At 35.8% G+C, this 18,697-nt stretch overlaps 1 pseudogene; it reads right to left on the minus strand.

The window, feature by feature from the left end:
• Positions 1 to 17,245: 17,245 nt before the first annotated feature.
• LOC150008777 (dematin pseudogene) lies at positions 17,246 to 18,175 on the minus strand (annotated as a pseudogene).
• Positions 18,176 to 18,697: the final 522 nt, after the last annotated feature.

Here is an 18,697-nt window from a genome sequence, read left to right on the forward strand (position 1 = left end):
GTTCACTATTTGGACCTACTGAGCATCAGTTGACTTTTGACAGTTCTTTGACATGTCCAATAGATGTTACAAATATAGGTATGGGGTTAGGATGATACCTCTGAGATAGAAATAGAGCTTTGGGAAGTCCTTAAAATGTAGATAGCCTTTAAAACAACGGGAGTAAATGAAATGTCTGTCCTATAATTTGGCTCTCAATTAGGGAACTTATCTTATGAGATGCTTTTCTTTGCAGCGATTTTCGCTCTTTATAGAAATTTTCCTTATTTATAAGTGAGGACATGAGAGACTTTTGGCACCTTCGTAGTGATCTTCCTCACACTTCACTCCCTCAGGCTCTTTCTCACCAGGAATGTAGTCCTTTTATTGAGATGTATGAATTCTTATATTGCATTTTGTATCTTACGTATCTTCTTATATCTCACAGGGTTAGGTTTTTTAGGTACCTCAGGAACCTTACACGATTTGGTGATTGATAATTAAGTAGTTGCTAGAAGCAAAGGATGCTTATGATACACTCTTTCTAGTCTCATATAGTGCTTTTGAAAAAAGCTATACTCACCTAAGTATTTTCCTAACACCTTCTATTTTCTTCCTTTCTATCTAATTATACTTCTTTATATTTTTAAATGATCTCCACTTAAATGATTTTTTTTTCAGGGGAAACAGTTTAAGATAGACAAATATTTGCTTTTCCTCCTCCTTTATAGTGGAGCTGGCTGCTAATTTTGTACTAATTGTAATAGTAGGGAATTCAAAAATCCACTCACCAGTCAGAGACAGAACCAAGTTTTGTGAATGAGCCCTAGAAGGTAGAGTTTAGTGGCATATCTTCATGGAAGTCTTTTGTGAATGGCTTTTGTTGTTGTTGTTGATTTTTAGAGTAAATATGAGAGGAGTCCTTGTATGTGGAAGAAGTGGTGACGCTTGTAAAAGCAGCTGAAAACAGAGCATGTGGCTAAGGAAGTGGTAGGATCAGAATCACTGGTGTGCTGTTTTTGTCCCAGGCAACAAGCCACACCACAGGAGTCTTAGGAGACTCAGCACAGAATCATGAGGCAGCATAAACTAAATTGCCTAATTTTAGTGTTGGGGAGAACTATTTCCAGGTTTTATATGACAATTAGAGTAATATTTGTCTTGTGGCTTTTAGTTAATTGATCCTATTTCTAATTTAAGAGCTTAAAAGAGCTTGAAGGATGTAATAAAGGAAACTATCTGCCTGGTATTATCTTTCTCAAGAAGCAAAGCCAAAATGAGCTGAGGTTCCTTAGTAGTGACCCAGCCTCTTGTTCATCAGTGTGAGGGATAGCTATAAGGTTGTTTTTTGTGGTCAGTCTATAAGTAACTGTGGAAACATGAATGAAACCATTGAAAACTTAGCTTCGCTGCATAAATTGTAACATTTGTGAAGTCAAGGACTATGCATTATTTAAAAAATATTATTCTTCATATATACAGTGTCCTATCAAATAATTTGAAATCATGTTTTAATACATGATTTTTTTTTTTTTTTAGAAATTCAGTGATTGCTATATGCAGGGTATTTATTTTCAGTTTTTATTACCTAACCTGGAAGTCTTATAAGTAAAAAAATGTGGTACAGTGTAAGTCACCAAGAAAGTTATCAGTAGTGTTTTAAAAGGAGGCAAGTACTTCATATTGTCAGTCTTTATATTGGATGATAATAGAAATGATTATTAAAATGTATCAAGCCCTTTAAGGAATCAATTATTCCTCAACTGTAAATGAATGGTTTTCTTCTCATCTTCAAAACTTTTAGAGTTTAGGAGATATTCATTAAGAGAAAGCCTGGAGGTGGAACGTGGATCTACTCACTTGTACTACAGTTCCTAGATTATTGTTTGAAGCTCTGAACAGGGATGTTTATATCTGAACCTTACTACCTCCTTCATCCACAAGCATAAGAAATTCTGACATGGTTATAAAGCTTTTAAAATAAAAATGTAATATTTTTATACATTTTGGAGGGATAATGATAAAACAATTATTGTCTGTAGAAACAACACCAGCGCTTCATTGAAAATTCGATAACAGATTGCAAATGGAGTCTAATAAACATGATCTAGTTTTTTCCAGTTTAGAAATCCCCATAAGTTACAAAAGCAGGTTGTTCTTTAATCCTCCTTTCAAACAGAATTGTTTCCATCCCTAGCACCAATCCCTAGCACTGGTGAATAACATGATTTTGGATTCAAGTCCATTTCCCACCTCAGGCTTCATATTGAAAGTCTCAATTTTCACAGAATAATTCACTTTGGTGATGTAGGCATCTGAGCAATCATGTTAGCAACTGCTATTAATAATAAATATAAAATACCAAGATAAAATATGCATTCTTAAGTTAATCAGGAAAACGTGGCTTCTGGAATTACAACAAAATCTTTCAACTGTTTCTCAAAAACACCGAAGTACCAAGTTCAATATTGATTGAAAACAATTTATAAATAAGCACAGGCATGGAATATTTAATGAATATTTTTGTATAGTCTACTCAGTGAATTTGTTTATGTCAATGTATATTCATATATAGCACAAGGAATCTGTATCTAGGTAAGTGTGACTTTGACTTTTAGTTAAGGATTTGCTCACGTGAGCTAAATTACTTTCAAGTACCTTGCTCTCGGTAATGCCATGTGATTTAATATTGCTTCTCCTGATCCATTCACTTCTATGTGACAGAAACGTTCAAGGAGGGTCAGTGGTATATGTAAGAAATTATGACAGCTGAATTATGGTTTCAAACATGTTTGGCTTTTACACTACCTGAGAAAATGAAATAGCTTTTGATTTATAGTCATTTTACATTAATATGCAATTCTCTCTTGTATTTCACTTGAAATTAGGCAGGCTAGGATTATACATTCCACATTACTTCTTGAGGTGCCTACTCAATTACATATTTTAAACAAATTATTCTGACTAAGTTGACATCAGGTACAAACATTGAGGGAGAATAAGTAAGAGGCTCTGAATTTTTATAGCTATTAATAGCAACATTAAAAGCATTGAGACCTCTTACATGCTAGTCAAGGTATACTTTGTTAATGATTTTGTACCCAACAAGAATAAAAAGGCACCAAATTCGAGGTTCTACATTATCTGTCATGAGATTTTTTTTCTAAGTTATTAATGATTTGGGAAATAAAATTTGAGGTTTCTGGGTCTTTGATGATAGGAAACTTAATTCCACATTTTATAAATAGATCAGTAGTAGAAGAGAATGCATTTTCTTCTACTGCTAAAATGTACTATTAACATTTCTGGAGGGTCTTGTGATTTTCTTTACTTCCGTTACTGTTGCTGGTTTACTGGATAGAAACATCCCATTCCTCTGCATCTTCCTTTACTCTACTTTGGATTATTTTCAAGGGTACTTTATCTCAGGCTTTGGAAGGAAGAGTGTCAACTGATAGTCTCAAGTTACTATGGTGGTTGACTGCAGCTTTTTGAGCTTGAAGATATGGTATTCTGGATTCTCAAGTCTAAGTTTTTGAGTGGGAAAAGTAATTATTTTATAACACAGAAAGACTAACCCCCATTTGTTGTACTTGGTTCTATCTGCTCTATGGAAGAGTAGATCTAATATCATTAATTCATTGACTTATTTCACAAATATTTTCATATGTCTCTTTTCTACCAGATATTGTTCTAGAAATTGGTGATACAGAAATGATTATAACAATGTCTGAGCCATTAGAGTGCTAATATTTTAATACAAAATTAATAACTTATTAGAATTATATATTAAAATTGACTCTGAACACTTGAGTTTCTTTTACCTGATGAAACCACGTAGTTTCTTACCCATAAAAGGAAAAAAAAATATTAGATGAGGAGTAACAATTTTCTTTATGAATAGTGGTTTATGAAGGGAAGGAGAAGGTCTGCAGGCGTGCACTCCTCCTTCCTTCAGAACGAATAGCTTGTCCTTGTGCAGAGACAGTTCTCTTATATTTTAGTTCTGATAGTGACTCATTACTCAGTAAACCAATTGCTTCCTGCTTGTCTGATATATTTACCTCAGTTATGTGGAATAAAGCATTTCTTTATAGTATTCAGAATGCTCAGTTTGAGTAAACTATTTTTTTTCTAGAAAACCATTTTTATTTTTATTTTTTTGGATTTTCAATTACAGTTGTCCCATTTTTAAAGAAGGTAGAATTATATGGTCTTACAGAGGAAAGAGACAGGGGACTCCATTAAAAAAAAAAGACCTATATAAAAAAATTAGGTCTGTTTTTAAAATCTCATGGAAAATATTCTTACAGCCACCTGAAAATATTTAAATACACAACTGAATTCTTTATTAGTAAAAATTTTACAGTTCTGTTGGAACATTAGAAGCTTTTGCTCTTATAGTGACAACTTAACCAAGAGTTCTGATTCCCACAGCAGGAAGCATTTCTTCGTTATTAATATAGATTTATGCCTGAATGCACGGAGCAGTGTGTGCTTCTAGAACTGATGGTCCTACTAACTGTGTCTTCATCCAAGCCTCATTTAAAGACCAAGTCTAAGCAGGCCTCCATGCATTGTTAATTGAAGCCTGATTGATGCTTTCATATCAATCTATACTGCTCCGCATGTTAATGTCTTCACCATCACTTTAATTGGTATTTTCCCTAAATATTTCTCTGTTCATACCAGGTACTGTATTTAAATCAACGAGTTGTAAGTAAATAAGTAAGAAAAGCTCTTTGACATTGAGGAGTTTATAGTTTACTGCAGGTACTCTTAACTATAGATGAACATTGGACTAAACCAAAAGCTTTTTAAAAATATGGATTTGGTATGGTTGGAAGTGGAAGAGATGGTCTTGACAGCAAAGTAAAAACAATGTGACAAATCTTGTTGGTCTACAGCATATGCAGTTACAGAGGGGATAGGGCATGGCTTGTGTGGGCAGATCACCTTAAGGAAGTGATATTTGAGCTTAAAGATGATTGGAATTAAATGGAATGAGTAGATGGGAAAGGTCAATGTATGTAAAATGCATAAAAGCATGAAATAACTAATAACATTTTTCAAATACATAGAAAAACTCCAAGAGTAGTAAAGCAAATAAATATATTACTTTCACCTATATTGGAAAATTGTTAACATTCTAAAATAGACTTTGGAAAGCAAAACAAACAAAAGAACTCAAACCAAAAACAAACCAATTCAAACTTTTAGCCTCTTTTTAATAAAAATACCTGAAAAATAAGGAGTTTGATGTTCTAGTTATACATTTTTGATGTGTAAATAATTGCTATTAAAAAAGTAATGCTTTCCTACTTAAATTGATTATATTGCATTTAGAAAACAACATTCTAATTTATCTGTACAGTTCCTTTTAATTCTAAAAGTATGATTCTGTGTGCGTGTGCGTGCGCGTGTGTGTATGTTGCGCTAACAAAATAAAGTACGTGTATGATTTGGTCTATATAAATTTATCTATTGTTAAGATATTCGTATAAAAACCCATTTTTCTCACTGCAATTCCAATTTGTGAGAATTTGCTGCCACATTTCTTTGATATATTATTCTCCTGAGCTACTTGTTTGTTCTCCATGAAGACCTATGGTAATACTGGGGAAGGAGGAAGAGGAGTGTCAATAAAGATCTTTAAGGCCCAATATACAGCAGTAAATTTTCTATTATATGTCTGGAAATTGGCAACTCTGACAACAAAAGGGCAAGAATTAATGCTCAAGATGACCATTTTTTCCTGACCCTGAACGGAAAGGTCAAAAGTAGGCAATGTATAGCTTTCACATCATTTTTTTGGAATCAAATATTGCTGATATTTAGAAGAGTGCTGGAAATTATCCAGATTCAATCCTCTATTCTGTATTGACTTGTTTTTCTATTTTTAATCATGCAATATATGCTGTTAGAGCATTGATAATCTCATGAAATAAAACGTTTGGAATAAAATGTTTCTCAATTACCTTTCTAAGACATATGTTCTATAACTATATGTTATGTTCTTTGGAAATTGTGTTAAAATATTACCTTGGTTCCTAAGTAAAATGATTTAAATTTTGGAATTATTCCAATTTGTTCATTGATTTTCACTCTTAATCTAAGAATATATTTCTCAAACAACACACAATACACATAAAATAAAATGTTGATAGTATATGAGATTTAACTGTATTAAAGTACTTTATTAATTCAGGAATTTCAAAAGTTGTAACCACTGAGGTGAAATTTAGAGTTTTGCTTGCTGTTAAACATTATTTTATTAGTCACTGCATTAAATTGAAATCATTTGCATCTACTTTTGGTTGCTTCTTTATGCTAAAGACAGTACTTTATGAATGCAGATATATGAAACTTCTGCAATGTTACATGTTATTAGAGTTTAATGTTTGTAGTTGTCAGATCAGAACTATGAAATGCAAATTTCTCTCAGGTGTTCAGACTGTCAGGAATGATTCTCAGGATATATATGCTACTTTGAAGCATATGTTAAATAATTTCCGAAGTGATTTATCTTCTCTTCCTCAGGGCAAGACTGACTGACTGCTGCTACATTAAACTTAGGGTGACTTACCAGACCTATCCATGTAAAGCCTGATCTGTGGCTCTGGAAGGAAGAAACAAATGTCGGTCCTCACAGGAACTCATACTGCTGGTGGTAAGCAAAAGATATTCATAGACACTATCACTCAAGGAGGGTACTTGTCACAGATTTCCAGTGTATTCTCTGCTCTCTAGATTCTGGACATTTTAATAATGTGTTCATTTTCTTAAATGTTAAAAGCATATTTGCTTTAAAGTATAGTACTTAGAGTTATTATTAACATTATTATTATTTTCCTTCAAATAACACTAAGAATATTGACTTTAGATAGATGGTGTTTATATTTTGACTGCCCAGCATTAATTTCCATTTCTTATCAGTACCCTGATTTTCTTCTGAAAAAATGATCTCTCTACCATTGTGTGTAGTCTGGAAGGTGAAGTTAATCATATTATACTGTTTTGACTTACTGAAGCTGAAGAGTCCCCACATCTCGATACTCAGGTACAGTCAAGGCTACAAGTGAAAAATAACTCCAGTCAAATAGATTCTCTCTGCTAAGATTATAAATCTGAAGTGGAATGAAACAGAATAGAAGAAATAGCTGGAGTTCATTTATTCCAGTAGTTTTTCCATTGCAGAAAAGCAATTCCAAGTGTGAGTTCCTGCTCTGATTTTAATCCTGTTTTTCAGCAAATTCATTCACCTGATAATACTCTTTTTATTTAAACTCTCTAGAATTGGTTTATATTGCTTGCAAACAAATAACTAATACAGGACACACCAAAGTTAAGTTACATCATTAAGTAACACCAACAACTTCAGCATGAAAAGTAATATGGCTTTTAAGCTTTTGTTCCAGACTTTTGTTGTTGTCTGGAGACTATCAATTAGCTGCCACCTTTTTTGAATCTTTTTTAAACTTTGCAAAGTCCTTTTGTTCTGGACCTTCAGAAATGAACAATTCTAATAAGGTATTAAAAGATATGGACGTGATTTATTTTAGTAGAATTAAAATGAAAGAAGAGAGGGTTTTTTTAGCTTGACAATATTGATGCCTGCTTTCCTCCAATTTTAATGCAGAGGCTGTCGGTGTACATTAGAGACAACTCAGTAAATCTTTACAGAGAACAGACACTGAAAAATATTCTCCTGATTATCCAATTTCCCTCTTGAGACCAGAACTACATTATACCTGATATACAGTATATCTCAACCAAAATTGAAAATATAGCTAGTTATCATTTTAGGCAAACACATCAGAAGTTGGGAAAAAAAAAAAAGGTAGGTGCATATACAGTATAGCCTGTTTCTAATTATCCAGGGAGGGAGAGTTCTGTTTGTGAATTACACATTTCATATTTCTTCTTCTCTTTGTCACTCTTCTCTGTTTTGTCTCCCTGTTTCTGTGTGTATGTGTGTATTGTTGCGTATTCAAATTCTTATATTGCTCATTCACAACAAAACAAAAGAATCACAGGAAGGATTAGTAGCCCCCAGTACTGTTGTAAAGGGTAGATGGAGAGCAATTGTTTCTATTGAAATCATGGTTGTTTCACTCAATTTCCCTGCTATATGGGCTTACATAAATAAGGTTGAGAGCTTCTTCAATATTCCAGCAATTTTCACTGTAAGTGGAGGAGTTTGGTCCTGGTTACAGTGCAGCTGCTTACTCTCCATATGACTTTGGAAATACATCACTTAACCTTTTTCAGTACTTGCTCTTTAAGCCATATAGTGAAGTGCTTGGATTAGTGATCTCTAAGGACTTTTTTCCTCTAAGATGAGAATAGTAGATATTGTTACAAGTGATTGTCAACATATGCATCCCTAGGATCAGTTTCTTCAATAGAGTAAAAAAACATTCTTTTCAGTGGAAGAAAGCCAAGAATAAAAATTGTGTGTAATTTGCTGTGTTTCCCCTGTGTTAGTTGTAGACACTGATAGGAAATCTCTTCATACAAAACAATCTTTACCTAAAATATCCCATGGATGGGATGACTCATCTAGTTTTAAAATTAGATTTTACTGGTCAAAGCATGGTATTTGAATCATATCCTCTGAGTTTTAGCTTGAAATTGAAGGCTTAGTGCTTACTATTGCTTCTGAGTGGTTTTCTAGCTTTGAATATAAGACCTTTGTGCTCTGTCTATATGAGAAAAGTATTTTACAACATAGACAACTACAGGGTTCATCTCTCAATTAAAAATATCTTTTTGTTTATCTCAGAATAAGTTTAATTGGAGACACATTTCTTGAGTTCCAGGTATAGTAGTGGAAGATGAGGGTACAAAATAAAATAATTGCTGTATATGCAGTAGTAAACTCCAACAGTCTACTAATTGAATATACCTTTCTCATCTGCAACTCCCTTTTTCATGTATTAAATTCACGATAACTTTTAGTTCCTTGAGTCTTCAGTTTTCTATTTCTCTATCTTGGCTTTATTTGTTTCTGCATTTTAGCCTGAAAGCATAAAGCCTCACTTTGGTCCCTCTTCACAATGACCTTGACTGCTTTGTCTCCATGTCCTTCTTTATACCTGCACTTTTTTTTTTTAAACATTAAACAATTATTTATTTTTTAGGTTTAACATATTTCAAAAAATATATGTACAAACTAAATAATCATCAATTTAGGTTATCTGTGTATTATGTCTAGCAACTGAGCACTGCTAAATGAAGTCACAGAACTAGTGAAGATGGAAGAGAGCAGATCATAGTTTCTAGCTTCAACTAGGCACTTAAATCTTTTTGGAAATCCTTTAAACTTTCCATCAGTCTCTCTTTTATGCATTATTATTCTAAGCTCCCACAACTCTTCTTAAGTTTCCTAATCTACTCTTATTTGTTGATTCTCAGAAGATGATGGTGCCTTGGAATTTATAGGGAAAACAGAATGGAGTCGCAGTCGTCTAGTTCCTTAACCTTTCACCTGAAACGTACCCACTCTTACCTTTTTTCCTTGTCTTTTCCAAAGAAGCAGTAATTTGTTTTCTGTTAAAAAAAAAAAAAAAAAAAAATCCTCCTCCTTTGCCATGGATTCCATCATCCCCATTTCTCAGTGACTTCAATCCATCAGGTATCATGGCTGAATTCTGTAATATCACCATTTCTTTCTATACCAATTCTTTCAACAAATTTCCATACCTTTAAACTAAAACAGTCAATAAACCCAGAACTCATTTCTATTTTGTATATTCTTTTAAGTGTCACACCATATTATTCTGTCCATTAACACTGAGCTTCTTTTTTTTTTTTGCATTTTTTAGTGTATTTTATTGGTTATGCTATTACAATTGTTCCAATTTTTCCCCCTTTATCCCCTCCACCCAGCAACCTTCACTCCCTCAGGCAATCCCCACACTATTGTTCATGTCCATGGATCATGTGTATACGTTCTTGGCAACTCCATTTCCTATACTGAACGTTACATCTCCATGGCTATTCTGTAATTACATGTTGGTACTTTTTTTCTAAGTGTAGTTTATTGATTATGTTGTTACAGTAGTTCCAATTTTTTCCCCTTTGCTCCCTCTGCATAGTATACCCCCCTTCCCTCCAGCAATCCCACCCCCCTTAGTTCACATCCATGGGTCATACATATAAGTTCTTTGCCTTCACCCTTTCCAATATTATTCTTAACTTCCCCCTGTCTATTTTGTACCAACTGATTATGCTTCTTAATCCCTGCACCATTTCCCCATATCTTCCCATTTCCCCTTCCAGCTGATAACCCTCCAAATGATCCCCATACCTATGATTCTGTTACCATTCTGGTTTGCTTAGTTGGATTTTGTTTTTATTTCTTAGATTCAGTTGTTGATAATTGTGAGTTTGTTGTAATTTTAATGTTCATAGTGTTGATCTTCTTTTTCTTAAGTAAGTCCCTTTGACATTTCATATAATAATGGCTTGGTGATGATGAACTCTTTTACCTTCACCTTGTCTGGGAAGCATTTCATCTGCCCTTCCATTCTAAATGATAGCTTTGCTGGATAGAGTAATCTTGGTTGTAGGTCCTTGCTTTTCATCACATTGAATGCTGCTTGGCAGTCCCTTCTTGCTTGCAAAGTGCTTTTTGAGAAATCAGCTGACAGTCTTACAGGCACCCTTTTGTAGGCAACTCTCCACTTCTCTCTTGCTGCTTTTAAGATTCTCTCTTTATCTTTCACCTTTGGTATTTTTATTATGATGTGTCTTGGTGTGGTCCCCTCCTGGTCCAGCTTGCCCGGGACTCTCTGTGGTTCCTGGACTTGTATGTCTATTTGCTTTGCAAAATTTGGGAAGTTTTCCTTCATTGTTTTTTCACATAAGTTTTTAATTTCTTGCTCTTCCTCTTTTCTTTCTGGCATCCCTATGATTCGGATGTTGGCACGTTTAAAGTTGTCCTAGAGGTTCCCAAGCCTCTCACTTTTTTGTTATTGTTTCCTTATTCTGTACTGGTTTACTGTTTTTTTCTTCCTTATGTTCCAGATCATCAATATGATCTCGCGTTTCCTTCCCTTCACCATTGGTTTTGTGTGGATTTTCCTTCATTTCAGTTAGCATAGCCTTCACTTCTTCTCTTATGTGTTTGCTGTACTCAAGTATATCTGTCAAGCCTGTGAGCATCTTTGTCACCAGTGTTTGGAATTCTGTGTCTGTTAGGTTGGCTATCTCCTCATCTGTTATGTTGGCTATCTCCTTGTTGCTTAGTTCTCCCACTGGAACTTTGATCAGTACCCCCTTTTGGGCCATACCTCTGTCTCCTCATCTTGACAGGCTCCTGTGTTTGTTTGCCTATGTCTTAGTTGGAGCTGTTGCTCCTGTTACGTTGTAAGGGGTGGGGCCTTAGGTATTCATCAGTAAAGTTACCTGTTTTACCATGTTGTGGTGCTGTATGTGGGGGAGGGGTCTGAGAGGGAACAGTGCTGCTTGCTCAGCACTCATCCCTCTTCCAGGCATTTCTCCCACTTCCATATGGGAGTGGTACCTCTCTAGCTCCTGCCCTGGCTGTCATTCCCAGAGTGGGTGAGTCTGTGGATGTTCTAGGACCATGGGAGCCCTTTAAACAAGCAGACTCTGCTGAGAGACCGGCAGTCTCTGCTTCCATCCCAACCCCCATTGTTTTGCAAGTCAGAAGCAATGAGGCTTGATTTTCCCCAGTGTTGGGACAGTGAGCTGCGTGGTCTGGTGAGGAGCTGGGAACGCTCCCCAGGTGTCACTTCTGACTTTTTAAAATGTGTAACTTCTTTCGGCTGGCCTACTGCTGCTGCCATCACCACACCACATCCTCTCTGCCCTGACTCCGCCCCTCCTACCTGTTTGGATGAGTATTTCTGATTTATATCTTTGTTTGTTGGACTTCCATGCAGTTTGATTTTCTGGAACTTCTGGTTGTATCTAGTTTTGAGGTAGTTGTATTCCTTTTTAGTTGTGGAGAGAGATGCAGCCGGTCTGTCTATGCCTCCATCTTTGCCCTGTTTGTCAACCATAAACTTCTTGAAAGAACATCCTTCATCTCTTATTCATGCTACTTGCACCTAGTTCACTGTACTTAGTGGAATTCCATGAAATTCCCTGGAAATCTATGAAACTACTTTTGCCAAAATTGCCAAAACTTCTGAATGCAAAATTAAAGGCATAATTTATGGTTGTTCTATAATTAACTTCTGCATAGTATTTGATAGTAGAGTTGACTATTTCATTTTCTCCCCATTGAAGTGCTTTCTTCTCCTGGCTTCATTGTTTTCTGTCTACTTATCTGAGCTCTCTTTCATAGCCTCCTTTTTGGTCCTATAGCCTCCACCATATCCTGTGTTTTTGTGTTTTCCATTGTTTTATATGAAGCCCTAATATACTCAGAAATATATTGGTTGACAAAGGTGTAGACTCTGCCAGATTTTCTGTCACCTCAATGTTACCATCAGCAGCTTCTATGGTCTCCTGTACATTAGAAAGCAGAAGCTGGAACTCATGTTTCTGAGAAGACCCATGGCTATCACAAGGAAATATAATTTTATTATTATTATTATTTATCCTCATTGAAGGGCTTTTTTTGTTGCTTTTAGAGAGAAGGGAAGAGGGGCGAGAGAGGGAGAGAAAGAGAAAGAGAACAAGAAACACTGATGTGAAAGAAACATTGATTGGTTGCCTTCTGTATGTACCCTGACTGAGGTAAGATGAACTCACAACCTCTAGGTATGTACCCTAAGAATTGAACCAACAACTTTTTGATGTATGGGACAATGCTCCAACCAACTGAGCCACACCAACCAGGGAAAGCAAATATAATTTGATAATGCCACAATCTATATCTCAAGCACATAAATATAAGAAAATAAAAATATAGTTCTAAAATTTCTCATAGAGATTCTTTAACCAATTTAATAGATAAAATTATCTCATATACAACAAAGAAAATTTTATGCCAATTATGTAACATATTCTAACGTTAGATATGTTAAAATGTTACAAAATGTGCAAATAAGAGTTGATAAAATGTGGTACCTCACATTTTAAAATTCAGCTTGTACAAGACCGAACTCATAATTTCTGTGTCCTAAATTGATTATTTTATTTTATCTCCTCAGTAAATGGCACTTTGGTTTCACTTGGTTTCATAATCCCCAAATTGAGAGTCATCCTATATTATTCTAGCCCTCTTCATTCCTGCTGTTCACTAAATCCCATCTATTCCTAAATGCCTCAATGAATCCTGTTAAATCCATACTCACAGACTATATCTTAGCTGTCATAGATCTGTTTAGCATAATTTTCAACTCTATTATTTTGTCTTATAATTAATGTTTCTGTCTGTCATTCAATATATACCTATGTTTTTAATTCTTCAGGATCTGATTGTTCACATGCTTGTGTGAAATCTTCAAGTTATTCTTTATTACTTTCAAGATAGAACTTAAACTATCTTGGATGTAAAAAAAAAATGAGGTGGGGAATAAATATTTCTGATCCTATCTTTCCCATGTCATTCCCTACATACAGCTCCTATTTGGACCATTCCTTAATGCATGTTCTTGGAGTATTCTGTGGCTTTGCACTATGGTGACTTAAGCCTCCCCCTGTATGCTTCAAGAATTACCACAAATATAATCTCCTCTCAAAGGTGTTCTGATGGTCGTCAGTAGTTCACTCCCAACCACAAATGTTGAATTTTTTTGTGCCCAACCTTCTCACACCTTGTTATTATCTTTCAGTATATCACTAACTATGCAGCATCTTAAGTATTTTTAATTGTTGAGTAACTTTCTATCTAGTTTATGAGAATGTGAGATCTTTGATGACAAGGAATATAACTTTTTCTGAATGCCTAGAGCCTACCAGATATAGCTAATACAGAATAACAGATTGATAAATAAGTTAAGTCTAGTGGCTTCCAAAATACAACAAGAGTACATATTTATAAAAATACTTCACAAGTTTATAAGATGAGTGGGATTGGTTGATCCATTGACATGAAACTATGATTTTTAACCGCTTTCTACATAAACTTATAAATAACACAAACCTTCTCCAATTTCCTGTTAGATAGTTATGTGCCCACATTAGAATGATGTGAGCAGGTTTGTTGACCATTAATGAGTTCAATGGAAATAGGTGACTTGGAATGTCAAAATTGTATAATTTCTTTGGACAGGGAGTCAAGTTTTCCACAGAAGGAGCTAGGAAGACATTTATTCAAAGTTTTTTCTGCCTGGAATGGCTCAATCAAGTTACCTCTTCAATATACTTCTGCTAATGATCATGACATAAAAACTGTTCTACAAAATTTGTCCAGTATGCAATATTGACTTTCCTAGCTACTAACTTTATTCTGTCTCTTGATTGATTTTATTTGTTATATGGACTCAGTAGTTTTTTGTTTGTTTGTTTGTTTGTTTTTGCTATCAACTTGGACAACAAATATTATGGTTCTAAATCCCAGTTACATAGCTTCAGGCTTCCTTTTGGTGTATTCCTCACTTTATTAATCCAGGCCAATGTTTCTCACTATAGCTGTATTCTAAATATCTGGAGCACTTAAAAAACACAGATTAGCAGTTTCTAGCCCAGACCAGTTAGAGAAATCTCTGGGTATAGGGTTCAAGAATGGACATTTTAAACAAGCCCGGCATGAGTATCATTGGTTGAGGCCCTATGGCCTAATACAGTGACACTTTTGTGTTTTAAAAGCAGAATAAAAGCCAACATCCTCTGTGCTTTGGAACAGGGAGCAGAAAAGAGTCTGTAACTCGGTGTAGAGGTATCGGTTTCAACTGAGGCAATGTCTATGAAATAAATTTTCATATAAGACAGAGGAAAATAGGTTTTAGAATGGTAAATAATTCACAGAAATTACAAGATCATTGATTCAATTTAACTCTGTCCCAAGATGAACCAGATTCCTAAAATCTCACCTAAAACTTCTGTAATGGTAACAAAGCTTTCTAATAATACATAAACTTTTTATTTATCTCCTGATCACATTGAGTAGAGGACACTGCTAAGATTTTGAGTTTCCAGAAGTTTAATTGCTTTTTTTTAATTCAAATTTTAAGTTTTGTTTAATTGAACTGAAATCTATTACCATTTTGGGTTTTGGTCCCCCACCCCCACCCCCCGCACCCCAGTACAAAACTGTTAAAAATATTAGGAACATATATTCAATGGTTTCCATTAATGGCATCAGTACAATAAAAATTTGTTTCCAACATTTTTGTTTCTGGGGAGCTCTGAAAGCCTAAAAGCTAAACCTCTGAACACATTGTTTTTATTTGCAGGACAAAAAATGAAATAGGTTTACTTGGAAATTAGAAGTTGCTAATCCTATTTCCTAGAGTTGTTAACAGTGAGTCACTGTTTACAGTTGGATTATCCACTGAACCAAGGGCTGTGTACCATGTGTAATGGAAATTGAAAAAGCCTGTATGACTAGCTGCCATTGATTTTGTGTTACTGCTCAACGGTAAATGTGCCAGCTCCTTAACACTGCTCCTTGTAGCTCTATTAAAGTGCACATTTATAATTAGAAGCAAATTATTTGGCGAGGAAAAAAATTAAAAATGCAGTTGTTAATGACACTAACAACATTTTGCTGCCTCAATAATACCCTTTTTCAGGTTAACATTTTAAAAAATGTGTAGGTATTTTTGAAGTCATCATGTCATACAGGGAGATAATGTTTTTATTTTTTTATTTTTATTTTTTTAAATATTGTTTCCATCACTTGATAACATGTGAAGCCTGAGCTGATCTCCTAGTCCTCATATGAGGATGAAGATGTTGTCTTCAGTGACTTATATAACAACATATTACTTAGGTACCACGGAGAAACAAAATAGCGTGTGTGTATGTGAGTGTATATAAAATAGCCTCAGTACAATAAAAAACTGGTTACTAACATTTTTGCCTCTCTCTCTCTCCCTCTCTCTCTCTCTCTCTCTCTCTGTCTGTCTCTCTACTTATCTGTAGAAAGAAAGAGAGATTTATTACAAGGAATCAAGGAATTGGTTCCCATGATTATGGAGGCTGGCAAGTCCCAAAATCTGCAGGGTAATTAAGCAAGCTGGAGAACCAAGAAGGCTGATGGTATAATTCCAATGTGAAGGTCAGCAGGCTCAAGACCCAAAAAGAGTCAAAGTTTCAGTCCCAGTCGGAAGGCAAGAAAAAAATTGTCTTTATAAATTTTGCCTTATCTGAGTATCATATGTATTTGGATATTCTCTCTTCCTCCCTTTTCTCTCTGTACACACACACTTCAAATCCACCTTTTTCACTGTTTCATTTTACTTTTACTTAAATATTGGCAATAATAGAATATATATATATATATATATATATATATATATATATATATAAATGTAGGAGGGGGGAACCTGATGCAACCTTTAATTCCAAGCAGAGTTCCCCTCCTCATCATTATCACGCATATAATTGAAAGAGATTCCAGGGTCCCGACAGGAACAAATCCTCCCAAATTTATTTATATATAAATATAAATATAAATAAAATATAAATATAAATATAAATGTATTACATACACATATGTATTTGTAGAGAAGAAAAGCTGTGAGTGTAAATAAGGTAGGACAAATTAGGTGAAGAAAGCAGGGGGTGTATCCAAACAAATTACATTCTTTAGACTGTAGTGGGGAATGCACAGGTATGGGCAGGACCCCGAAGCCCAGACACTCAGAAGGGTCCTGTAGCTTGCCTCTTGATCCCCTTCAAGGGAATCTAAAGGCCTGGGTTCTGCCAAGGACCTGGGTTGGTGCTAGAAAGTAAAATTCTAGTTGATTTTGCCTGGAGGCTGATGGTAGGCTGGAGTTTTGTATAGATGACATCTCTACTCTAAACCAAGGCGTCTGGGGAAGCCACAGGGCTGGAGCAAGAGGCTTTGAAGCTTGGAAGTTTCAAGTAGTAAATGAAGGGGTGAGTGTCAGGGCATAGTGGCTTCCCCACTGGGGGCTGAACTAGAGCCTGCTCCTGCTGGAGTCAGGGAAGCAGGGGCTCAGGTACAGGGAAGCTGCCAAATGTGAGGTGAGGAGATGGGCTTGAGATGTGCACAGGGTCCCAGAGCCTTCCGTGCCTGCCTGACTGTTCCCGCCTCTCACCCACTTGTTGGTCCAGAGAGCTGACAGGCCTGGACACTAAGTGCCATGTTCATTTCTTCTAACTCTTTTCTAAGGACATTTCTGTGGGGGTGAGGGGATGGGAGAGGGTGCAAACATTAACTCTGGGTGATCTGGAGTCCAGACTGGGTTGGTCCTGTGCAGTGAGGCCTTGGGATGAGAGAACGAGCCCTCCTCATCATGGGGAAGAAAGTCCATGTCCCATAATGGTAGGACTGCAGATGTCTTGGCTCCCTCCCCACACCTGGAAGCAACTTGGTTCACGCCTTATTGGTCACTGTCAGCATTTCATAGGGATACAGTATACACAGGCCTGGGCTTCCAGTTTCACTCCTAATGATCTGTGGACTGCAATTGTCTCAAGGTGGTCCTGCTGCAGGTACAGAGAGGACTGAGATGTCCTGGGTTAAAGGAGGTATGAGAGTGTGTCTGGGCAGGCAGGGAGCAACTTTTCCTCCAGATAGGCAATGACTTTTCTACCTCTTCTTTCAAGATTATTTTTCCCAAATTGTAAGTCACTCTACTGAGTTCTCTCTGACACTTCCTGACAGTTTTCATCTCCTCTCCCGAATCATCAGTTTCCTCCTCCTCTTCTTCCTTTGCTTCCCTCTGTGATGCCTTGTGCTTCTTCTAGTCTGTCTCCACAATGGTCAGCAATGGGGGATACAGCTAGTAGTTGTTTTCAATTTTGGCTGGTTGGTTGGCTCAGCAGACTGGGCTGAAAAAAACTTGGGTGACTTCATAATGAGATCCTCAATGAAAGGCTTGCTCTGAGGGCTGCCTCCCATGGACGTTCTCTCTCTGTGGAGGGTGACTTCTTAGATATATTGGAATCTAGGCAGGTCATCTCAGGATGGTGGAAATGCAAGCTGGTCTGGTGAGGCCCACTGGTTCTTGGAGGTGAAGTCTGGGAGATGGTTCCAGGGGATCATATGTTCCAGGAGTAAGTAAGTAAAATGGAGCTTGTAGATCATGGGGTCAGGTCATTCCATGTCTAGGATAGCCTTGCCTTTGGGGATTTTGCAGGTTTATAAACTAGATACTGCACAGTGAGAACAATGGATAGTAAATTTGGCTTTATAATTTTAACATTGTTAAAACATTTAGTATTTATAAAGATTTTAACATAACACATGATATTAATATATTACATGAGTTAGGAAACACACACCAATATTAGAAACTTTAAATGATAGCATATAAATATGAGTAGAAATAGATATATAAACAGTTTTTCCACATCTCAGTTGCTAGTCTTCAGCAACTCTGAGTGCTTATACTCCATGGGATAGAATCTGTGACTCTTTAGACTGTGACTGCTTAGATTAATCAATGATTTCATATTTTTAAAAGACTTCCTATTGTTTGCCTGGATCTTTGAGATTAAGTTGTTTATTTTATTACTTTCCCTCTACAATTTCCAACTATTTGAATACTTTTTAAAGATGTGGTATAGTGGTAGCAGACCAAAATAATGGGTCATAAAAGCAAGAGCACAACCACTAAATGATCAATGCGGGCAGATTTAGGTACACTAATTAGTGGTTTTT

Source organism: Furipterus horrens, unplaced genomic scaffold (assembly GCF_987537825.1).
Source record: "Furipterus horrens unplaced genomic scaffold, mFurHor1.1.pri manual_scaffold_5, whole genome shotgun sequence".
Taxonomy (NCBI): domain Eukaryota; kingdom Metazoa; phylum Chordata; class Mammalia; order Chiroptera; family Furipteridae; genus Furipterus; species Furipterus horrens.